The sequence below is a fragment of the Acomys minous genome, assembly GCF_964271855.1.
Source record: "Acomys minous genome assembly, chromosome: 17".
Classification (NCBI taxonomy): Eukaryota; Metazoa; Chordata; class Mammalia; order Rodentia; family Muridae; genus Acomys; species Acomys minous.
Genome location: NC_140500.1, coordinates 54,737,144 through 54,762,051, shown reverse-complemented (window position 1 = coordinate 54,762,051; position 24,908 = coordinate 54,737,144). Strand labels below are relative to the sequence as shown.

The following is a 24,908-nucleotide window of genomic DNA, read 5'->3' as shown; positions in this document are numbered from 1 at the left end:
GGGGGAATCCTCAAGACCTCTATTTTCCTCATCCTAGACTTGAATAAAAGAGTCTCTAACAGAGCAGGAGGCGATCTGTCTGCAGGTTCCCTCCCCCAGGAAAGAACCTGCCACCTCTGTCTGTCAGGTGAGTTGACACCTGCTCCAGTCCTGGTGTCATGACTTCTACAACTTTAACACAGCCACAGGTACAGGGGCTGGAATGTGGAAGAGCTTAGACTCTCCCCATTTGGCCAAGCTGTAAATAAATCTGTTTCCTTCACCAATTTGTGTTTCTTAATTTCTTTTAAAATACAGGAGAGCTCTTACCCTTTTCTTTCTTCCTCTTCCTCTATCTCTGTCTTTGTCTCTTTCTTTCTCTTTCTGGGGTGCACCCTCTTCCTTCTTTCCCCATGCTCAGATAATAAGCTTTTCCATATAAAAAAATAAAAAATAAAATACAGAACTGGGTGGCAGATTTCTGAGCCAAACTGCTCAAAGACAGTTTTATTCTAGAGCAGAGGACCCCCTCTGGGGGTCAAATGACCCTTTCACTGGGGCCACATATCAGATATCCTGCATATCAGGTATTACATTACGATTCATAACAGTAGCAATGAAATAATTTTATGGCTGGAGTTTACCACAATGTAGCATTAGGAAGGTTGGGAACCAGGGTTCTAGAGACACAAAAGCCATCCGACTCCTGCTCTTTTATCAGCTGGATTCCTCTGCATACACGCAGCACAAATCCAATTCAAAATGGCTTGGAGTAAACAAGAGGCCTGTAGGCGTCCAAAAACCTCTAGCTGTGCCTGTTCACACACACAGGCGGATCCAGATGTTTCCAGGCTGACTGACTTGTCTACTTAGTCCCTGTCTGAGCTCTGTCATGCCTGGGAAGGCTTCTCCCTCAGAGATGCTAAGGGAGAAGAAGTGAGGTGGAGCTCGTGCCATTTGCATCTTCAGTGAGCAAACACATACTCAGGCTATGCTTGGGAGGTGACCGTCCTGTCTGGGCAGTGTGAGGGATGCTCAAGGAGGCATGGCTGGAGGTAGACCAGCTGGACCACCCTGACTTCAAGAAGAGAGCCTGAGGTCCAGGCTGGCACACGGGGTCCCATGATACCATCTATGACCTAAGCCTGTCTGCACTGTGCCCTGCTTCTCTTTCACAAGATGGTGGCTTCAACTATCTAGTCCTGCAGAGTGTCCCCTTGCTACCACTTTCACCTGTGTGAATGAGAAGGCGTCTCATACCTTACTGTTGCCTGGCTGGAAGAGTCAGCTCTCTACAATGGCAGCTGGACACCTCTGGGACTGCTATTCTCCATAAGTGAATAAGAAAGAAGAGAGATGGATGCCTGGTAGGCAGCTGGCAGCGGGCTGTCAGGGCTGAAAACGGTAACAGCCGGGCCCAGAGGCTGGAGTGGCTCACTCTGCCCCTGGCTGGAGTTCTATGCTTAAGCTTCTCCATCGTCTCTGGGTACTGACGCGGTTACTTTACAAATAAAACATCACAGGTACATTGAAAGGCCCCTGTGTCCGTCTCTTCTTTCCCAATCTGACCCCGCAGCAACCAAAACTTGGCTGTGTGTGTGTGTGTGTGTGTGTGTGTGTGTGTGTGTGTGTAAACAACATGTGACCTCTGTCATGCCTGCTTTGAAGTGAAGCAAACCAGTTTGTCCTGACTCACGTTCTTCACCTTGCTGGTTCATCCCACTTTGATTTAGGGACTGGCGCGAATACTTAAGATGCCCGTGTGCCACTGTTACATAAATGGCATCGTTTATTTGTCTAGTCTCCTGTCAACTTGAGTTGTTTGGTAACTGTGAAAACAAAGGATGATGGGACACACGTTCTGCAGCTGATTCTCCTGAGTGCTGTTCCAAGGGACAAAGCCGCTGTGGTCATAGCTTACACATCTGCAGTGCCACCATGCTGCCATTTCCTTCTCAGCGGCTTTAACAATCCCTGAATATTTTTGAAGCAGGGCCATGCCACAGACCAGGAGTTCTCAAACTGGAGTCCTGAGATCCTTCAAAGGGGTCCTTGAGGTCAAAACTATTTTTAAATAATGTAAGACAACTCCTGCCTTCTCATTCTCTCACGGATGTCCAGGAGAACTTCCTAGGCACAGTATGTGTTAACATCATAGCTCTGGTAGCTAAAAAGACAAGCGTGTGTGTGTGTGTGTGTGTGTGTGTGTGTGTGTGTGTGTGTGTGTTCTTTAAAAGTCTCTCAGGCTTTGAAAAAAAAGTATTTTAGGGGATCAAGATGAATCAGCAGGTAAAGGTGATTGCTAGCTACCAAGCTGGACAATCTAATTTGGATCCCTGGGACCCACATGGTAGAAGGAGTGAACTAATTCCTACAGGTTGTCCTCTGGCCTCTTCATGGACACCATGGTATATGTGCCCCCCTCCCCCACCACTGTAAATAAATAAATGTAATTTTAAAATTATTTTTAAAAAGTCTTTTGCCAGGTGGTGATGGTGCACATCTGTAATCCCAGCACTCAGGAGACAGATGGGGTGTAGTCTTTGGCAGCTGGAGTTAGTTAATTCTGAGAACTCTGAGAGAGTATAAATATCAGAGCTCAGAGAGAGGAAGGGGGCTTAGAAGGACTTTGAGGCAGAGAAAGAAGAAGGCTGCTGGACTGCTGGAAATCCTGACGACTAAGATTGGTATTTTCCCAAAGAGCCTGACCGACCCCTTATCAACTGGAAGTAAGTGAAGAGGTCTACACCCCCTCCCTCTTCCCACTAACCTTCTTTCTCTCCTACCTAGTGTTGAGAGGTTGGTGCAAGGGAGGTAGAGGCATTAAGGAAACCAAATAAAACAGAGTTAAAATGCAGAGCCTACAGGTCTTCAAAATGTGTGAGGTAGAAGCAAGCACTGGCTTTGTCAACAGCCTTGAGTGGATGCTCAGAGCAGGTTGGCCCAAGGAACTACCTTATCAGGACACACTTTTTGTTCTCCTAGCACTGAGCCAAGTGAGCTAAGCAGCCTGTTTCTAAAATCTGAAGAGACGAGGCTGGAGAGATGACTCAGAGGTTAAGAGCGCTGACTGTGCCTCAAGAGGTCCTGAGTTCAATTCCCAGCAACCACATGGTGGCTCACAACCATCTATAATGTGCTTTGATGCCTTCTTCTGGCATGTGGGCAGAGCAATGTATACATAATAATAAATAAATAAATCTTTTAAAAAATCTGAAGAGAGGTGAGTGCACAAATTGCACAGACTTCACACGCAAATGACAGTTTGTGTCTGCACCAATCACAGCAAGCCTCACAGGCAAATAAAAATCTGCATTTGCCCAAATCACAGCTAAGCCTTACATACAAACGATGGTTTAAGTTTGTTCTACTCACGGCCTTATTCCTTTAGCTCCAATCACAGCCAGGGAGGTTTGTGGCTAGACCACCAGGGGGCGTACTCCTCCTCCTCTGGCCCTAGGAAGAAGTGGTTTCAGAGTCATCTAGAGTTCACCAAGACTTGTAGTAACAGAAGTCTTTCTTATACTGAAACAGCCCTGGCTTGGAGCTACACATTCAAGAGCTGCAGCAATCAGCTGCAACTGTTGTGTCATTTCCTCCAGGCATCAGGGTCACCTGGCTGACTATCTGATAATCCTTTTGCTCAGAGAAACTCGGATGAATCTAATAGCTGCTAATTAGGGAATCAAATCCCGCCCCTGAGCCTCCCCCACGCCCCCCCCCGCCCCCCCCCCCCCGCCTTTGTCTATTTGCAGGAACATGGACATCAGAAGAGCTTACAGTAAGAACCTAGAGAATTTATAATTAACAATAATAGTGATAATTCCAGTGCCCAACACCTGCCCAGCACTTCAGGGCCAGTGGAGGCTCCTCCTCTGTCTCAGGCCTCTCACAACTATTCTGCCCACTCAGTGGCTGGTGGCTTGCCACGGTGTCATTGGTTCAGCCCCTTTGGCCTGATCCTGTTATGATTCTGTCTGTCGTAGGCCAAAGGGAATCTGAGTTTGAGTATAGAACACCCAGGCAGGCCGGGAGGCCAGAGCATACAGGGAGGAGGTGGGTTTTCCCCTCCAACGGCTCCAACAACAACACCCGTGGCAGTCAGTGACACCGAAGGGTGACACTCTAGTCAAACTCCAGGCCCTGCCCGGCCAAAGGGCCTAGTGATGTTCCTAACAGCTGAAGCATCAAGTCAGGCTTGATGGTGCAGAGCTGGCCCGTCTCCAGCACTTCCTTAATCTGGAACACTCTTCAGTGTTTCCTGACCTGCCGCCTTTACCTTTTGCCCTCTAGTTTGCTGTTGTTGCTTGGTTGGTTGGTTGGTTGGTTGGTTGTTGGAACAGGGTCTTACTATGCAGCACAGGCTGGCCTGGAATTCCCTCTGTAGACCAGGTTGGCCCAGAACTCTAGTTTTTGAATCAGGCTCCTCTGCTTGAGTCTGGGCAATGCTTCCTCGTGGTGAGATGTTTGTCCAGGGTCTCAGGCCAGTTCAGCCCTGAGCAGCTGGACCTGGAGATGCCACCACTCCCAGCTTTCCACACTGACTGCCCAGGTCAGCCAGGAATTCCAATGAGATCTGCAGCGCCTCCCGTATTTTGCTCGGGGTGGAAAAGCTTCCAGGCTGGGGAAAGACTTCTGTCTGCCCCCACCCGCGAGGCAGAAGCAGAATATGGAGCTAAGTAATTTTAGCGGCAGGGAGAGAACGCACACACAGCCTGTCGTGAGAAACCACAGGGAAGCTTTGAAGGCACCCTCCAGGAACCTACAGAAACAATCTCTAGCCCACAAAGAAAGCGCAGACACACAGACACACACAGACAGACAGCTACACACACACAGACACACAAACACACACACACCTCAAAGGATTTTAAAATGTGGCACCAAAAAAGGAAAAAAGAAAAAAAAAAACCACAACACCCTTTGACCTATAAATTCCATCTCTGGGCACATGGCCGAGGAGAGAATTAAGGACGTGTGCCAAGGCTTAGCTTAAAGGAATGTCCCTGCAGAGCAGCTTGTAATAACAAAACGCTGGCAACAGTCTAGGCTCCAGTAAGGGAGTGGTTACATCTGCTTTGGCTAGAAAGCACAACGGCATGCTATTCAGCTCTCAAAGGAATGGCAGGGCTGTTTACCCGTGAAGATAAGCATCATTTATTATTGAGCAAAAAAGAAAAGCAGCTTGCAAAGTGAGGAATGTGTAAAGACTGGCGTATCAAGATATTATCTGTAAAAGCAGAATGCTGGAAGTCCCCTTAATGTCCAACGAGAGGGGATTCACTGTGAAGCGACACACAGGCTTTCAGGAGAGTCACCAGATGGGTTCAAGACGAGGAAGTCTCCAGATGCACCGTGTGGAGAAATATAACAAGCAGAAGCAAGCTTAGAGTGCACAGCTGCACACACGCGTGCATGTGTGGGTGTCTCTGTGTCCATGTCCGTGTCTGTGCATGTGTGTGTGTGAGTGTGCGTGTGTGTGTGTGTCTGTGTCCATGCGTGTGTGTCTGTAAGTGCATGTGTGTGAGTGTGTGTGCGAGTATGTGTGTGTGTGTCTGTGTCTGTGCTTGTGTGTCTGTGAGTGCATGTGTGTGTACATGCACAAGTGTGCAAATGTACACAAATACATCTTACAAGGTTTCGCTCAGTGTGCTTATCCTTAGGGGTGGGAGCCAGGTGTGGGAAGGGGAGCCTTTCCAATGCAGACCCACTATTCCAAGTTCTGTGCTTTGTGTGTCCTCTGTTGCAAAGCCTACATTAAACACAAAAGAGGAGACAGCGCAGGTGTGCACAGGAGAGCACCAACCAGAGGCGTCCATCCGCAGGAACACCTGCTCTTTCTCCGCACAGGTACCTCACAGAACCCGCATTTGTGCACCAGTTCTCAAGGCCTCTTCTGTCCTGTAGGTGCCCAGGGCTTAGAAGGGCTGGGATGGTGTGAGGGTGGCTGGGAGCTGGGCCCCCTCGGGCCTCTGCCTCTTTTGTTCTCTCTGGCTGCAATGCTAATTTCCTGATAGGCAAACTGGGCTACTTAGGATCGCTCCTGTGACAGTCCAGCACCAGGAGCAGAGTGATTAGGTGTCACATTGCTTCCTATTGAACTGAGAGACCAACCCCTCCCCCCTCCCCACCGCCCCAGTGTGTCTCTAGGAGACACATGACCTCTTGACCTCCTCCCTGCTGGAGGAGGCTGATGGGAGAAGATGGGACACAAAGGCAGGGGCTTGTCAATGCGTGGGACCTGAGTGGAGGTTGCTCAGGGCAGAGCTCCCAGCCGGACCCTGCCTGCCTGTGGCCCTGTGTGCAGCAGCCCCCGCTTCCAGCCTGCCGCTCCTAGTCTGCAGTTGTTCACTCACGGGTTTATTTAATGAATACCTACTGTGTGCCAGACACTGTGCTAGGCACTGGGCTCTGGTGGTGTGTGGAGTAGACTGAGACCCTGTCCTCTGGGCTTGTGTTCTATTAGAAAGCACAGATAAGGGGGCTGGGTGAGGTGGGGTGGGATGGGGTGGGGGTGGGGGGAGCCTGGATAGGAAGATGGGAGGGGAATGTAAAGAGGCTATTGTTAGCTAGAGTAGGCAGTGGGGGCCTATCCCAGGAGATGAGGGAGAGAAGATGCAGGCATAGGCACTTCCCAGGGAGAAGGAACAATAGTGTGAGCCACCCCCCCCACCCCCCCATCCCCCCCCCCACCCCCCCGGCATGCCCATACCGCCCAGTCTAGGCAAAACCAAACATAATGACTAAACCGTGGAGTTGGGAAGAGTTAGGGGATACTGGCCTCATTTGTGTGTGCTGGGACAGCCCTCTACAGAGGAGGACAGGTTACCTGCACTGACTCAGAGAGGAAAAGGAACTGCCAGTGTCACCCAACGGGAGTCACCGCAGTGACTAGCCCCAGACCCCAGGACATGGGTCTTCATGGCTTTCCCTGGAGGGTAGGGAGGCTGGATTCTGAGGATGGTGTGGGCGAGGGAGGTGGGTTGTCCCTGAGTGTGAGGAGGGCTTTGAGTCCAGCTGTAGCTCACTTTCCCTGAAAGGGAGCGGGCCTCCTCTTCTGGGAGGTATTCTAGCCAAGGATGGACAGCCAGGCGCGAGGGCTTCTGAGTGCAGAGCCTGGGGCTCTGTGCTGCATTGGGAGCTCACAGCCCTCAACAGCCAGAGGCCATCAGACATAGCAGAGCTTACATAACACCAGCTCCTGGGCAGGGTGCAGTCAGCATTTCCAAGGTGACAATGCCTTAGCTCTCAGGGTGCAACTGTAGAGACAGATACCCAGTGTCTGTGAGACCTGTCACTGTGTGCTGGGTCTGTCTTCGGGGGTCGTGGCAGCGCAGCAAGGCTCTGCTTCCATGGCGCTTCAGCCACACCTGAGGGTGTGACTAATGAATGGTGCCTGCATATTCTTGGTTCACTCATTATTTGTAGTGACAGCGATTGTCCAGCTCAGGGTCATTTGGGCTTTTCTCTGTTGCAGATCTTCTGCTCCGGGTGTCCGCTGGTTCTTCCTTTGAGGCTGTTGTCTGTGCTGACCTCTCATTTGGCTTGTGAAGGGCCGCGGTTTCCCATCTGTCATGTGACTTTTTTTCCTCCTTTGCTTTAAGTGTATTTTAAATTGGAAGCCAGTTCCTAGTCTCTCCTCCCCCAAGCCCAGCTTTACCATGGCCACTCTCCAGCTCTGACACCAAGAGGAAAGCCACCCCTGCATACAGAGACCCTCAGCGTCACTCCGCTCTAGGTACCGGACAGACGTTGAGGAAGAGGGAAGGTATGTGGAGCGTCTCCCATGGTTGGGGGCTTGGGGTGCCTGCATTCTGCTTGTCCCACCACTGTGGCTGATGCACAGATGGTGACCCCAGGCCTTGTCCTTAAGAGCCAAATGGAGGTTCCATGGTCCACAGTTTCTGTCTGGGTGGACAGCACCACACGCCTTAGCGCTGTGTCCTGCAGGAACCATGATCCACAGAAGGCCATGTGGTCTCCGGCTGCTGGCAGGTCTGATCTGGCAGGACGCGATGCTGCGTGAGGACAGCAGGGGGTGCTGTGGTACCAGGCTCTAAGGAGCCGTTCCTTATGGAAGCTGGGAATAGCGGAGGGCAGGGAGAAGCGAGGGGAGAGTAGGAAGACTGATGGCCCTTGCTGCTGCCCCACCCTCCAGGCCACCTCCTCCTCGGACCTGGCCACGCTCAGCTGCTCATCCCAAACACCCAGAGATCAGCTGCGTTCCTGTCATCTCACTATGTCTTGCCCAAGCTCCCTGCCTAGACTTCAGTCTACTCCACCCTGTCCCTCCTCCTATGGCCCTCCTGGGACCCCGGTCCATGTCCCACCCTCTCATCCCAGCTCTGGCCTAGTCTGAATACTACTGCTATGGCCCTCACTGTTCTCTTAGCCTGGGTTCCCCTCTCCTGCTGCACCCTGTAGCCTGGACTGATGGGCTGGGAGCCACGGCTGCATGGTCCCAACCCTTTAGGCTGCCTGTCACCTTGAGGTAGACCCTGGCACCACCCCACTGCCCTTTCCCCACGGCAGTTGGCTGCATTGCCCATGACGGTGGACACGAGGACATTGTTAGGAGCCTGGCCTTCCCTGGAAAGATGACTCAGAGCTTCCGGGTGGCCAGCGACTCACCCAGAATCACACAGCTGAATGCAGGTTCTCCAGCTCTCCCTCCTTTTTTTTTTTTTTAAATATCTTATAAGTCACCTGGGGTACCTGGCTGGGATATCCTGAGCCCCACTGAACCTTAGTTTCACCTTGTGGGACTGCCCTGCTCATGGACTCTAGCTGTTAAGGCCTTTGAATTTATTTGTATCCCACGGGGTTTTGTTTCTAGGGCTGTAGGCAGGTCTATGAGAAGACAGTGTTGGAACCAGGGGCAGGAGACTGGCTAGCTCCCTGGGTCCCTTGTCAGCGGAGAGAGAGGCTCTTGGCCATCGTGAGCCTCCCAGAGGTGGCCCAGGGAGGTACCAGCCTGGTGTGCTGAGGCTGGGTGCAGAAGAGGGATAAAGCCTGGCATGGTGTCTAACCACCGCTGCCAGACAGTGCAGGCGACACTGGGAGGCGACATGTTTGCATGAAGTTTTATCTCACTGGACTTTGGTTTCTTCAACAGTCTCATCTTGTAGCCTCATGCTGGCCTCGAATTTCCCATCCTGCCTCAACCTCCTGTGTGCTGGATCACATCTCCCAGCTCGTGAGAGCTGTCAACAGATTTTTCTTAGCTTCTCAGGTAGAAGAAAAAGGTGTGGTGTGTGTGTGTGTGTGTGTGTGTGTGTGTGTGTGTGTGTGTGTGTATGAGAGAGAGAGAGAGAGAGAGAGAGAGAGAGAGAGAGAGAGAGAGAGAGAGAGAGAGAGAGATTCTTTAGGACAGAATACAGAATAAGTCTCTGGTCCTTAGTTTCCCAACCCAGCAACTGAACACACTGATGGTCATCAAAGCCCTGCCCAGCAGAGGGAGCTGTGACACTTTTTCTGGCCCTGGTACCTAGTGCCCAGGGCCATTTCTTCCTAAGGAGTGGCTATTCATAGGAACAGGCTGTCTTTCCTTTTCCTGGCCATATCCACCAATCCAAACGAAGGCGCTCAACCCCCCTAAGCATAGGCTGGTTCTCAGCCTTGTTCTACAACCCCCTGTTGGAAGTCCACTCCCCAAGGTGGTCCATCGGCCCCATCTCACCTACCGGGTCTCAGCTTTCAGCTTCAATTTCACCTCCTGAGAGATGCTTAACTTTCTGCCCTATGGGCTTTGGGTATGCAGGCATGGTGGGCCGGCTGGCCCATCTGTGCAACACTGCCTTCCCATTAACTGCAACAACCCCCAGCATCCTCATTCACATGGTAGACTCTTTGTGAACGGACGGACAGACCGATGGGCCGATGGATGGAGTAGAGGCTGCTCTTCCTCAGCGCCTTCCCTGGAGACCCAATTAGTGGACCATTGAAGCAGCCGGCTAGCGCACCCCCAGACAGCAGTGCCCCATCTGGAAGCTTTGTTTAAAGACAGTGAAATCAGCTGCTCAGCTGGGATGCTGTCATCGATAAGGTCCTCTGTGGGCTACTGGCTGATTGTGCCTTGTGTCCCTGACTCTGCAAAGAGCAGATTGAACTTAGGCCTTCCACAGAGGCCCGGAGTGGGCAGAGGTCTTGCCAAGGTCTCATAGTAAGTTATGGGACTAGGGCACAGAGGGGGGAAGGCAGGCGCTGGCCTGGGAGGAAGGCATTGGGTGGGGTCCAGGTAGGAGGAGCCACAGGGAACTGTTATCTTAAGGGAATGACAGGATGGTTCTTTTCCTGTGCTAGCCTAGCCCAGTGGGCAAAGTTCACACCCCCCAGCAGCTGTCACAAGTCTCTTGGGACCAGCAGCCTCCTGGTGCAAGCCCCACCCTGTCTGCTTTGTCGAACACATTCCCCTGATCACTGTCCAAGCATCTCTGGTTACAGCTGTTCTTCAGCTGGGTTTTGCCTTGTTGCCATCTTCAGCACACGCCCCTCGCCCTCCCTCCACATTCTGGCTGGTCCTGTGCCCTGGTGCTATAGGTCCAGCCTGGGCTAGGCTGGGGCTGTTGGGTCTCAGCATCGCAAGGGGCCTGCACAGGGCTGGGCAGTATTTGTTCTAAAGAAAAAAAAGTCTCTCCCAGTCTCAGAACCGCCTCCTTTTTTTCTGAATGACTCTGAGTGGTGTGTTTGTTCATTACCCTCTTGATAAAGGGATAATCAGGTCACTTCTGACAAACAGTGCTGTAACAACCAGATCTTCATGGCTGTCATCGCTTCCTCCTCATACCCCTAAAAGCAAAAATAAATGAGTGGAGGATGAATGGATGAGGGAATGAATGAATGAGGGAATGAATGAATGAGGGAATGAATGAATGAATGAATGAATGAGGAGACTCGACACTCTTTGAAAGCCTGTGGATCTCCCTGCCCCTGAGACTTCTGTAAAGATATTCTGTCACCGCTGCCCTAGACACACTGACCGCCGTCCTGTGGCAACTCCCTGTGCAGAGCCACCGGTCCCTCAATATCTAACTTCCCTGTTTCTGCTTTCAGTCACCTCCCTTCCTCCCAGCGCCCAAAGAGCTCCTGCTCCGTCTAAACTCAGATCCTGTCCCTCCTGCTCCCTCCCCTCGAGTGGCCCCCTGGCGGCGAGTACACACATCCGGGTGCCACCCAGGATCCTTTGGCCTCAGGACCTTTGCTCGTACTGTTCTGTGCCTAGATATTCTTCCTGCATATCCCTATATGGTTCCTCCACTTTGTTGGGGGTCTCTACCCTGAAGTCTGTCCCCGGACTGCTATCTCTCCACGCCCATCTCCTCACCTTGAGTCTTTATGCTCTACCTATACACGGGTCCTGGACAAGTTGGACTCATTTCTCGCTGGCAGCCTACCACACTTGGGTATCACTTGCAGCGAGGTAGCTTCTGTGTCCCAGGTCCCAGGACAGGGCCTGCAGCAGCCCTTGTCGATGGATAGGGCCATGCCTGGAGGGAAGGAAGGCTCCTGCCCTGCTAGCTCCATTCTGCCCATGCGCGAACCTTGGAGGCTTTGGCTGGAGGACAGTGCCCCATTGCAGGCCACCCTTGGTGACAGCCGAGTGTCACTGCTGTCTCTGGGTGCTCAAGAAGTCCTGTCATAACATTTGTTTAGCAGACAGTGTGTGCTAAGCCACACTGCAAACACAGAGCTGAAGAGGGGGGGAGGCTTCCTTCACGCCGGTCCCCTTCCCAGCCACTGGCGTCAGTGCCCTGCCAGGCCCTGCCTGTCCCTATTGGAGCCTGACCATCATAGCTTGCCTCTCAACCAGGCCCTCTCCTGCCCCAGCTGTGAACTCTGAATGTTTGAGCCTCAGCGATGTCCCCCTGTCATGCAGGGCCCTTGAGTCTTGACCAAACCAAGCCTACCATGCAGCTCTACACTCCTGGAGGATAAAGTTAAGAGTGGGTGGGATTTTGCCCCAGGGTTCTGCTGCAGGGCCAGGCGAGGGGGCCAAAAACAGTTGTCTACCTTCCCATCCAGGTCTCCCTTGCCTGCCTGCTTTCCTGTCCACCCACTTATCAGCCTAGCGTTCCCAGTTCTAGACCCTGTCCCAGGCCTGAACACAGCTGAGTGCTACGGATGTCCCTAAGTACAAGTAACCATGTTTCACAGGCATGGCACCTAAAGGCCTGGCGTGGGGTGTTGGGGGTTCCTGGCTCATGGACTGTGCTCCTCCGCTACTGTTCTGGGGTTTCCCTCCTTAGCACCCCTCCTCACTGTAATCTGGCCCCACCTACTACCACTGCCCACACACCCGAGAGACCGGGAGACCAGACCGTCTCTCTGTGGAAGCACCTTTCCCCGTGTCTTCCTTCCTCAGCCACTGCAGTGTGGTGTGACTCCTCCACCCCACACTCCCGCAGCGCAGCCAGTCTGAAACACACAATTTAGCACTTAATTACACACTCTGCTCACTAATTATTTTGTGTCTTCTCTCTTTAGCTCGCCTGAGTTCCTCAGGCTCCGTTTCCTTTGGCTCTGGTCTTGCTCCCTTTGCAAGGGACCTGGCTCACCAGGCCAGGGGCTGCTGAGGTCTTTTTGCCTAGAGCACAGGTGTCTACACCCACAGGCCACAGGGTGGCTAGGATAAAGATGGCCCCTCTACTCATGTGTAACCAAAGCTTAGCCTGCTTTAAGGGACAGTGGGCGGGGGGCGGGGGGCTAGGGTGGGGATTGCTGCTCTCATGCCATCCCACTGTGACAGGATTCTCTGGAGTTCTTTAAACTCTGATCACATCCTCATTCCACCATGACCCCCCTCATTGCTTCAAAGCTCAGAGCCAGTACCCTGACTTTTAGAGTCAACCTCAAAACAGAATCCAGTCACCCATGCTCCCAGCCTTATTCGCTGTGCTTGTCACCTCTCACACAGGCCACAGCATCCCCTTCCTCAGGGACCTCCACCCTCCATGTTACACCTGGTTGCCTCCCTCCTAACTCCTCAGGACAAACAGCAGTTTATCACCTCTTACAAGGCCCACAGAGTTGGCCCCTGCAGCCCCTCTGCATTAGGCGGGGAGTCTCTGGCTCCCAAGCCAAGCTGGCTGGCAATAAGCTGCCAAGTTAGTTGCCCTCAAGTCCCTCTGTGTAAATGACTGTTCCTTAGAGAAGGAAATCCACACAGCCATGAGGAAAAAGGGGAGAGAGATAACTCCCCCACCCCCAACTCCTGCTCAGGTTAAGCATCTTGGAGCTGTCTGGGCAGCTGGAAAGAGGTACCTTGCTGTTCAAATCTGAGAGCATCCGGAAGTCTTCCTTTCTTCAGGGGAGGTCAGCCTCTGCTTTCTTTGGCCTTGATGGATGAAGTGAGACCCACTGTGCAGTAGACGGTGATCCGAGTTCCTCAAAATCCATTGATTTAAATAAGAAGGTTGTCTAAAAAAACACCCTTGCGGATACATCTGCACTGACTTTTGACCTCGGCTTGAGTATTGGTTTAACCTGGCTAACTTGACCCAGAGTTATCCACCACGGAAGTCTTAATTACACGGCACCTGTGGGAGTTGCTGAGCTGCCCAGAATCAGACAAGTAGGACCATCTTTTCCAGCTGCAGAGAGCTGCCCGGATGAGACATGCCCCTCCCTGCAGGGTATCCACCCCTCCCAAGCTCTGATGGGCCAGCTGGGGCTGGAGGGTCAGGGTTCACTATCCCAGCCCAGGTCTGCCTCCTGCCCCTTTCCGTCACCTGCACCCACCCCCATGGACCCCTGCTCACTCCTCTTCCAGCCTGCCATAGAGCCCACCCACTTCTTTTCCTGCCACTTTACACTTGGCCACAATCTGCTGGTTTGGGGGTCTATGCAACATGAGTCTCTTGGTGTTGGTCTGGAGCCCTGGTCCTGCTTCTTCCTCTTGGAGGTTTAGGTACCAAAGCTGGATCCCAAAGGATGAAACTTAGCTGGTTGGTGGCTTTGCAGGATCCCAGTCCAGCAGTGAATGCCCAGGGCAGGGCAGTGTGTGTGTGTGTGTGTGTGTGTGTGTGTGTGTGTGTGTGTGTGTGTACACACGTGCATGTATTCAATGCAGCTCTTTCAGGGACACAGCCCTTTCAGTGACACAGCTCCTCTTTACTGGGGGGAGGGGAAGGGGATAAAGACTATACCTTGGGGAAATGGGTAGGGGGTTTGGGTGAGTGAACATCATTGGGTGGGACCGAGGTGCTGGGAATGCTTCATTTGCATGGAGAGGAATTCCAGGTGTTAGGCTATGTGACTACCTCAAGAATCTCGAGGGTCGGCAAGACTGCATGAGCTGGGGCATGCAGGCACAGAACAGGGAGGGAGCGACCTTACTTTTGCCAGACTCAAGACTGAGATTTTCAGGGTTTGGACATGTCTCCACCTGGCTCTAGCTCCAGGCTGGTTCCCTGGGTCACACAGTCTAGGTGCCCCACATCGTGGGATTGAGCTCTACAGGGGCAGGGCTGTGTTCTTGCTTGACCTATGACCATGAGGGGAGGGTAAGAAGCTGGTTCCCTGGGTCACACAGTCTAGGTGCCCCACATCCTGGGATTGAACTCTACAGGGGCAGGGCTGTGTTCTTGCTTGACCTATGACGTGAGGGGAGGGTAAGACGCTGGCAGGTATTGGTTTTAATGATTAAAAAAGTAAGATGCTAGGCAGCAGATCTGATATGGAGACGTTTATTATATGAGCATGGCAGGTGGGCAGACAAGGAGGTAGTGCAGAGAGAGAGAGAGAGAGAGAGAGAGAGACAGAGAGAGAGACAGAGAGAGAGACAGAGAGAGATAGATACACACAGACACAGAGAGAGAGAAAGAGAGAGAGAGAGAGAGAGAGAGAGAGAAAGAAGAAGAAGAAGAAGAAGAGGAGGAGGAGGAGGAGGAGGAGGAGGAGGAGGAGAGAACCGAGGAAGAGAATGGAGGAGGGAGAGCAAGAGAGAGAGGTAGGTGGGCAGGAACACGCCCAGTGTCAGGTAGGCAATGACACCACAGGTTGCTAGGCAGACTGGGACAGGATCCTAACAGTTGGCTCCATCTCTGAGAAGTTCCATGGACACTAACCCTACAGTGGAGACACTGAAGCATAACTGGGGTCACAGGACTAAAGTCCTCAGGTCTGGGCTCAGGGAAGAAGCAGGACTACTGGCCAAGCTGGTGAAGGCTGGGGGTGTATAGAGGAGTGAGGTGCGGGCTAAGGCAGAGGGAGACAGAGGAGCCACCCCACCCCACACCCACCCTCATACCGTGGATGACATAAGCTGGCTCTGTGGTCAGAGCCTCATGCAATACGGCTTGCTCCAGAGGATGCTGCAGGCCAGGAGCTGGGTCTCTTCTATGGGATACTGTGCCAAGTGAAGTGTCAGGTGGGGAGACCGAGGCCAGCAGACCACATTGTGGGCTGGATCAACACTGCAGTGGTGGCACGGGGCCAGAAGGAAGGTCCTTGTGTGAACCAGGGCATAGACACAGGGCCATGAGGACCCTGCAGAAAGAGGCATTTCTTAAAATAGGTCAGAGCATGCTCTGGCTCACAGGATCCATTGCAACGGCTTCTTGTCCCTGTCAAGGGCTGGTCTCGGATTTGGATCTGGGCCAACCTTCCTGATTTCCGTAACTTGGACAGAATGTTGCTTAGAGGTGAGTGTCAGACTTTGGCCTTCTTTGTAGCATCCCCATGGGAACCAAGGCTCCGGGTCCAGGCCAAGCAGGAAGGCCGCATGGAGCCAGCCACCCAGCCTGCATCCCAGCCCCCAGTGATGCACGTGATGAAGAAGCTCCAGGTGACTGGAACTCTCGGTGGCTGTAATCACTGCCAGCCCCTCTGCCCCTCCCGGCAGCCTCAGACCTGTGGAGGTGAGCTACCCTGCTGGGCTCTGTGTGAAGTACTGTCCTTCTGAGCTGAGCACCGGAAGGAATGGCAACTATTTAATACTGGCAAGTCAGGAGTGGCTCCCAGCAGCAGTAACTATAGCAGAGCCCCCTCCTGCTGGTCCCCACTTGATCTGGGCCACTGACATTATTAACCGGGGAGCCAGATTCAGCAGGGAGCTGGTGGACTGGGAACTCAGGACCAGAGTACCGCTTACCTATCTCTGCCAGAGACTCAGAGAAGCCTGCAGGGTGGGAAAAGGGGCTCAAGCGCCCGGCTGCATCCAGCCAGTGGCTCTACCTCCTGCAATCTGTCTCCTTTATTCATTGAACAGGAAGGAGGAGGCTCGGAACATGCTGATGACTCAAGCACAGAGACACAGTGGCAAGCTGAGCTCCTGGCTCCGCACCCCTCCTGCGTTAACTCATGTGATGCCATGTCAGTGTGTGCACGGCCCTCTGGAGCCAACTTTTTGAGGTGGGTCTGTACCACATGACAGATGTTGTCTCCCAGGAGAGCCTCTCTGAGGCCTAGCTTTTGCTCTCCAGGGGCGAGATGCTCTCCTCAGAGACCACTATTTCCTCACATCACAGGGCTCACTAAGGCACATCTGTCTCCTATCACTTGGACATAACTTGCTTTCTGCCTCACCCATGTATACTATTGGGACCTCAGAGCCTTGCTCTGACTGCATCAGGCCTTTCAGACTCTGTGGTCGAGGCCATCCAGACTGGCCGCTGCCTTGTCTCTTGACCAAGCTTGCCTTTAGCTCAGTCACAAGTCAAACACCAACTTGATTGACAGCTGGCAGATACAACTTCAACAGAAGTGAATGTCTACAGTGTTCCAGAGTCCAGAGCGAAGCCCCAGCATCCCCGCTCACCGATGCTGAGACGCCCTGTTTTTCCACTCACGTTCTTTTGTGTTCCAGGGAATAAGCCAGGCTCCTACATTGCAGGTGCCATGACACAGTCAGCTGAGGCTTTGAGGTTCCCATTGGTGTTGGGGCGGGGGAGGGGGAGAGGGAGGGGGAGAGAGTAAGCTGGGGTAGCTCAGCAGGAATGGCGGTGTCCAGGTCTCCGCTATCTACCAGGCGCTGTTCTTCAGTCTTTCCTTACTATCACGTTTTTGGCTTTGAAAGAAGACTGCCAATTTCTTTAGGAAAGTCCCTGAGTTTGGTGACTGTGTGGTGCTTTCTCACTCCTGCACTGGAGTTGTGGGCTTTGAGAAACCACAGGGGTGAAGTAGACTTCTCTTGTATCCTCTCAGGCATTCATGACACATCAAAACTACTCTCCCATTATATAGCAATATCCATTTCTTCTTTGCGGGGGGCAGGGGGAGTTCGAGACAGGGTTTCTCTGTGTAGCCTTGGCTGTCCTAGACTCACTTTGTAGACCACGCTGGCTTCAAACTCACAGTGATCCACCTGCCTCTGCCTCCCTAGTGCTGGGATTAAAGGCCTGTGCCACCACGCCCAGTTTGCAATATCCATTTCTTAGCTTTTTAAGTGCACCTTGGTTATGTGACATGTTACCACTAGGGGGAGCTAGGGGAGAGTTTTCCGGAACTTGAGCGTGTGTGTGTGTGTGTGTGTGTGTTTGTGATTCTTCAGTAATAAGCCTTACAACTATTTTCAAAATAGTTTAAAAGCCCAAGATGCTTAACATTTTTACTGCACTTTCATCTTTGCTGTAATACAAATTCATATATAATGGGTTGACCTTCCAGAGACCTGCAGTGTGGGCAGCCCTGGGGAAGGAGTGTGCGCACCCTTCAGCTTTTACTTGGCTGTCAGCATGTATTTTGTTTGTCATACATAGGGCATGAAGTGTAGCTGTCCCCCGGGGGGAGGGGAAACCTCCAGGTCCGTCAGCATCCATGTGCACGAAGCGCAGGGGAACAGACATGGCCAATGCCGCATCCCCCGCCGAGCCTTTCGCTAAGCTTTTGTTTCCCTTATCTTCAACCATGTTTCCTGCACAGGACATTCCTTAAGCCACTTGCTCATTTTGTTAGGGTTAGTTTAATTAAATCCAGAAATGACAATCCACAAATCTGCTTACGGGCCACGTGAAGGAGGATGAGCCAGGGAGAGAGAGAGAGGCCAGCTCCGTTCTGTCATGTTTCCCTGTGAGGGGATGGGGCTGCCTGATGAGGGAATTGTACCTTTGTATGGCCTCATAGGCCAATTCGTTTTTCTTTGGGGGAGACACACAATAGAAATTCTAATATTTTGTTCTCATAGCCTGTGGTAGCTGTAAAGTTCCTAGCGCGCTCTTGGAGTATAATTGCTGTGGCCGGGCCTGCGCGGAGGGTTGAGACTCCTGAGCTACAGTGTGCTATCACACCTGCCCAGGCGGAAGGTGTCGCGCATATGTGGGGTGCTGGCTTGCCCTGGAAGCCTGACCTGACGGCTCAGCTGTTTCAGGCCACAACTGGTCCATGGCTCCCATCCTCCCCCTTGCTCCTACCCAACACCACAGTGTAGGTCAAAGGTCAGGAGCCGCCACCAGTGGTCTCAGAGGGCAAGAGTGGATCTCGACTGCTATGTTGACAGATATGGGCACGCTCGCTGAAGGAGAGGACCAAGAGTTGGGATTTATTCAGGGAATGGAAGGCACTTCACTCTGCCTAGCACCTGACAAATTGCACATCTTTTTTTTTTTACCCCCCTCAGTCCCCAAGGCCATCCCTGGTTCAGCCTGCTGTCTTCTGCACTCAGGCTCCGCAGACCAGCCTGTCCCAGAATGCAAGCCTTCTCAGGCACTGAGTTCCCTGCTGGCTATCCTGCCCCACCCCCACCCCCTGTCCGCGTCCCCGTGCAGCAGCCCGTGTGGCTCCCTGTGAGGGTTAATTTACAGTTCAAAGCAACTGGATTTAGAATCAGCAAGGGAACCCACTTCTGGGCTGGCACTGTGCAAGGCGTTCCCAGAGTTCAGCAGAGGAGGAGAAAAACCCAGCCTGGATGTGGACGGCGTCATTTCCTGCACACTGGGGTCCTGGCCTGAGCACCAGCGTTCACCTTTCCTTGCTTCCCCGACTGTAGATGGATGCACTGCAAGCTGCCACTTCGTGTTCCGGACACTGGGACTTCCAGTCATAATGGGCTGCACCCTCAGCCTGTGAGCCACAACCAACCCTCCTTTCCTCAACGTGCTTCTTGTCAGATCACGGCCATGAGGAGGGTCTCCAGATCACGGTTCTTCTCCCTCAGCCCTGGACCATTGGCTCTTGGCAGATCACATACCACTCCTGGTCAGGGTCTCTTGGGATACAATGTGCCCCATCTCCTCTGTAAAAGTCCCAGGGTCACTCACTGGAGGTGGTGGTATGTGCCTTTAACCCCAGCACTTGGGAGACAGGTAGGCAGATCTCTGTATGAGGCCAGCTCAAGTGTGTGTGTGTGTGTGTGTGTGTGTGTGTGTGTGTGTGTGTGTGTGTGTCTGTGTGTACTCCCAGAACCTTGGAATGTGTTTCCTTCCCTACAGTGCCCCCCGAACATTCATGGGGTATTTGCTTGAAGGGGTCAGTGGACCACAGGGGCAGAGGGCATTTTCAGTGTCCCTTGCAAGATAAACTGGCACACAAAGCCTGGCTCTGACTGAAGATGTCCTCTATTCTCCCAGATGTAGTGGGAGGAAGAAATGGGTTGGGCAGCATGCTTCTAAAGAGGATGTAGTTCTCCTTGGGTGTCCTATTGTCCCTGCGCTGGGGGGTCCTTTTGAGCTCTGGTATAGCCTGGAGAGGCCCCTCCCTTCCTCGGCAGAGTGGCAGGCATCTGGGGTGCACCTGTGCCTGTATTGTGTGAATCCAAGCCTCCTGTCTTCCTGCTGTGTCTGCCTGGGTGGTGGGGGTGGGGGTGGTGGGGTGGGGTGTTTGTATACGGGAGCCTGGGATTGTTTGGGTGCGCTCTGATGGTGAGAGTATGCTATAGGGGCCCAGCGCTTGCATCTCCCATTGTCTGCTTCTGCCTGCCGGTGGCTATGGGTCTGTGTGCCCAGCTGTCTGCAGGGCTCGAAGGAGGGTGGGGGTGGGGGGATCAAGCCCACCAGCCCCTGCCCTCCCCCTGCTCTGCCTGCCAGACTGAGCTCTCATCATCTAGCAACTGGGGACTCCAGTCAATGGTAGCCTCTCAAAAAAAAAAATAATAAAATAAATAAAAGAAAACTGTTTTCTTGAGGGGAGAGCTTGGAGGGGGAGGGGAATGGGGGGAGGTGGAGGAGGGGCATTGAGAAAATTGCTACTGTGAGCCCATGTCAGCCCAACAGACACCTCATCTGTCTGCTGCTCTGTCTTCTGTGTAAACTCTTCCTCATCTGAGCTTCCCAGGTAGCCAGAGGGTCGCTGAGGTCCCACGTCCTAAGACACGCTTACCCTCTCACAGAAGCTGCTCCTACTGTCTGAGGAGCCTCCGTGGGCTTCCACGAGCCTCATTTGGCTGAGGTGAAGACAAGACGACAGTGTGACAGTTGTGGGTGTGACTCTGGTTGGCCTCAGAGTCTAAGGCCTTAGAACCTCCAGTCCGGGCCTGCCGTGGAGCCGGTCAGAGGACGGAAGGCCTGTGGGGCTAGGTGGAGGTGTTTGCTTTCTTTCTCCCTTCCCTGGAAGCCAGTACCACAGAGAGGAGGGTCAGTGCTTCCAGGAATGGGAAGGAGGCAGCTCAAGTGCCTCTGCGTGGTTCTCCATGACCTATTACTTTCTTCTGAGGTTCGAGTCCCCTCTCCGATGCTCTCCTGCTTTGTGGTATTCCAGCTGGTGCACAAGACCACCACCCTCCTGCCCTGCGCTCCCGATGACTACTTTGGTTGGTGGCACTTAACTCCTCTCAGGGTGATCCTACCGCTCACTGACTTTTTAGTTCTCTATCTCACCCACCAGAACAGCAGCCCCGGAATCTAAGAATAGCCAGACTCATTTAGCACTTGCTGCGTGCGTGCGTGCCAAGCCCCGTGCCGAGTCCTCGGAGTGTTTCAGCGAGCTCCATGCTGTGCCATGCTGGAGCGAGCTCATGGCGAGGAGGAACGAGCGCCTCCATTTTACACCGGAGGCAGAAGGGCTGAGCGCCAGGCAGTGGTCGCAGAGGATGCCTGGCACCTTGGATGTAAGAAGGGCCCTGAACATTTTCTAGAAAGAACAGAGGGGCGCAGAGTCTCTGTCCTGGCTCCTTTCTGCCCACAGCCTTCCTGAGGTGTTAGTTTTGGAGTCCACCTGTGGAACACGCCCGGCCCCTGCTGGCCCGGTTGGCAAATGAGGTTTGACTATCAGGATATGCCTGGACTCAGGGGCGGCTTTTCCTCCTGCTCTCTGTGGGTAGGCTCATCCACACTTGTGAACCCATAGAAAACAAGCTCCCATTCCCCATCTTGTGTCAGCTTCCGTGCTGACGTCTGTCAGGACAAAGACATGTGAGCCAGCACCAAGCTCAAGGCTACCACAGGCCAGTGTGAAGCTGAGGGGAGTCAGCGGGCAGATGCCCAGTGTCTTGATCTTTTATTCCCACAGATGTGATAGAGAATGAGACAGACTCAAGACTGTGTTCCAGTCAGCTGCCGTCTAACGGTGAAGCCCCCATGGCCAGGGCTCTCAGGAGTCTGTCTAAAGTAGTCCACACCTACAGTGATTGATCTCACGGTTGTTTTTGAATGTGAACTTCAGCTGTGTCAGAATGGGATCAATGTCATTGTCCCTGCTGGACCTCTCCCCAAGGGGACAAGTTCCTAATACCCAAACCATACATCTCCTAAGGGGAAGCTGTATCATCTGGTCCTGGGTTGCACAGTGGTGGGATGGATTGCCAGATGTGGGACAAGTGGTGCAGAGGACCCCTGGGCTGCATGCCGCCTTCCTGGGGCTGGAGGCTATAAGGAGGAGGAACATTTGGTCCAAATTAACAGGGTAAGTCGGGCGTGGTGGCACATGCCTTTAATCCCAGCACTCGGGAGGCAGAGGCAGGCGGATCATTGTGAGTTTGAGGCCAGCCTAGTCTACAAAGCGAGTCCAAGACAGTCAAGGCTACACAAAGAAACTCTGTCTTGAAAAAACAAAACAGGGGCTGGAGAGATGGCTCAGTGGTTAAGAGCACTGCCTGCTCTTCCAAAGGACCCGGGTTCAATTCCCAGCACCCACATGGCAGCTCATAACTGCCTGTAACTCCAAGATCTGACACCCTCACACCAACACACATAAATTAAAATTAAATTAAAAAATATTTAAAAAAAGAACAAAACAAAACAACCTCTCCCCCCAAAAAAACAGGGTAATGCCTCTAACCTGGTCTAGAGTCCTCCACAGACCTTGCCATCAACTTGGGGTATCCTTTCCTAGTTCAACAGCAAGCATCTGTCTAATGCAGATAGGCACGGGGTGCCCAGGTGTTGGGTGATGTGGGGTGAGGACGGGAAGTCCTGCCCTGGTGTATGGTGTGGGGACACAGGGAGGCTCCTTCAGGCTCCTCCTCTTTACTGTCTCCCTAGCTCTTCCCTTCCCCAGCTGTTTCCCCTGGAGGCACTTTTAAAAAAAATCAATCGTTTCGTGGGCACCTAAATCTTTGTAGTAGGTGTTGGCTTCTAGGATATCCTCCTGGAGACAAGGCCAGAGATGGGAGTGAGTGAGAGACAGCGTCCTGAGCAGAGTGGAACCAGGAGCAGCCAGAGAAGTCAGGGAGGAGCTGCCGGCTGAGCCAACGCTGTGAGGCCCTGGCCAGAGCGCAGTGGGGCCCTGTAGCTTGGCAAGGTCAGGCAAGGAGAAGAGTGAGGTGAGTCCGGAGCACACCCACGTACCCACGGCCTGGGCTAGCAGCCTGCAAACACCGCCTCTCCATCTTTAGGATGCAGGAACGCTGAGTACCTGCTGGGTGTCTGTGGGAGCTGATTAGAACAAATACGCCTGGAGCCAGTTTCCAGGGGAAAAGAGATTGCTGAGGGGGGCTGCCTGCAGGAGGTTATTTAGGGAGGGGACTTGGGATTGGGAGGTGAGCGACTCCCCTGGATATTCCTGCAGAACTGTACCTAATTCCAAGTCTGTCAGCGCCCACCTCCCCCCAACCCCTGACCCCTCTCCCCGCTGTCAGTTGTTGAACAGAGCGAGCTGTTTCTGATAACCCCATTCTCTCTGACAGGGGTATGAACTAGCAGGGTGGCTGGCGTTGGTTGAAGCACCTTCCTAAGAGCCCAGAGGCAGCCATCAACCCTCTCATCTGCGTCAGAAGGGTCAGCTGCTCTCGGCCCAGAAGAAGAGTCAGGGTTGTGCACAGTGTCCCCTATTACACAGCATCCTTGAGGTCATGTACCCTGTTGATTCAAAGCTGAGATTCTAACTAAGTTTTCTCTCTAACACTCATCTCTTTTCTATCAGTGTTTGCTGCAGACAGGGGATGGGGTGGGGGTGGGGCAGGGGAGGGTGCTGGCAAGGGAACAGGAGATGCCCTCAGCACAATATTCTTGGGAACAACTTAAGACACCATCCTCATTGCTTCCGTACCCTTACGCTACGGCAGCAGTGTCTCCTGGGCACCCACACTTAGCCCAGGCTGGGAACAGCCACTCAGGGTTCCTTCTGCCCCCAGACTTCCCTCCGGCTGCTCTGTGCGCTCTGGTTTCAGGCTCAAATGTTCCCTTCTCTTCTATCCCTGACTGCACCCTGTCCTTTGGGATCTGTCCTGTCAACACTATGCTGCCTGTGGAGCCTCTGAGAGCATATCCTGGGTAACATGCGAGGTGAGGGTGGGCACTTGTCTGCTCTGCACACACTCTGTCAGCCCAGCACCTTCCCCGGGGCCTGGGGCAAGGGAAGCATTGGGAGAATGTAAGTGAGGTCATTGAATGCACAACGAGTAAAAAAAAAAAAAAAAAAAAAAAAAATATATATATATATATATATATATATATATATATATATATATATATATATATATATATATATATATATATCCCTAACCTTGGGCAGGCCTGCCAAAGAGAGCCAGAGCCAAGGCTATTCGAGAGTGGTGACATCTTCCTTTCAGCCTCACCATGGAGGTGGAACAGAGCTGACTCAATTTCCCCAAAGAAGTAAGCAAAGCAGTGAGCTGTCGGCCATGTCCTAGGGACAGCTTAGAGTGTTTGGGAAGCAGGCGTAGGGGGAGCAGTCAAGGCTGGTTTCTTCTGATGTCCACTTTCTTTTTCTGGTGGATGCCACCTCCCCAGGTGTGTTCCCCACATCTTCCCTCTGTGTGTGTCTATGTCACCTCTTCTTCACAAGGACATAGGATCACCCCAAAGCTTCATTTTCACTTAATTAGTTCCTTAAAGGCTATCTCTAAGTGCCGACCCTTCCTGAAATTATGAGGGGGAGGAGTTTATCACATGGATTTTGGGGTACACAACTCATCTGTAAAATGAAGGGCAGGTTGTCTCCAAAAGGCCTGACACTTCCCCCTCATTGTTTTTGAGAATCCTGCCAATTACAACTCAAAGGCACGCTTTTAAAGATCTGGTGTGTGTTTTGAATGTTACTCTAACAAGCCAGTCCTTTAAACACACTTCACACAAATAACGCACCGTGACTGTGCCAATCACAAGATAATCCCGATTTTATTCACAAAGCGTTCCGTTTAGCGCCTTGAGGACTCTCGGGTCTGGCCGAGGGACATGACTTTTAAGTTCTGGGATGAGCAGCTTCAGCTTTCATCTTATCACGCATCGCCATGTTCAGGATGCCATAGTCTAAGCTGCTGGCTCCTCAGGCTGGGCGCTGCGGGCGCGCCGCTGTGGAACCCCCTGCCTCCTCCTCACAGCCCTCAAAGCCTTGCATGGTGGGCGGGGAGCCAGGCCCCGCTTGGGTAGCATCACCATGGCAACCTCTCCCCGATAGCTTCTCGCGGAGACCCGGGCATCTGTGGCCATGGCGACTGGTCCCCTCCACTGGCACATCTGCATAGCAACCAGAGAGGGTACGGATTGCAGCTGGGCCCCGCTTCAGGAAGGCAGGTACTTCTCAGCTCTCTGTAGGCCATTACGGAGAGGAGAGGAGGCCCCCTCCATAGGGAGACGGACAAAGAACTCTGACAAAAGACT

At 52.8% G+C, this 24,908-nt stretch overlaps 1 long non-coding RNA gene across 1 annotated transcript; it reads left to right on the top strand.

Moving 5' to 3' along the window:
* Positions 1-8,545: 8,545 nt before the first annotated feature.
* Positions 8,546-19,087, top strand: LOC311587904. Its single transcript, XR_014775998.1, has 4 exons — positions 8,546-8,634; positions 15,651-15,836; positions 16,187-16,329; positions 18,902-19,087. It is a non-coding gene; the product is annotated as an uncharacterized lncRNA (long non-coding RNA).
* Positions 19,088-24,908: the final 5,821 nt, after the last annotated feature.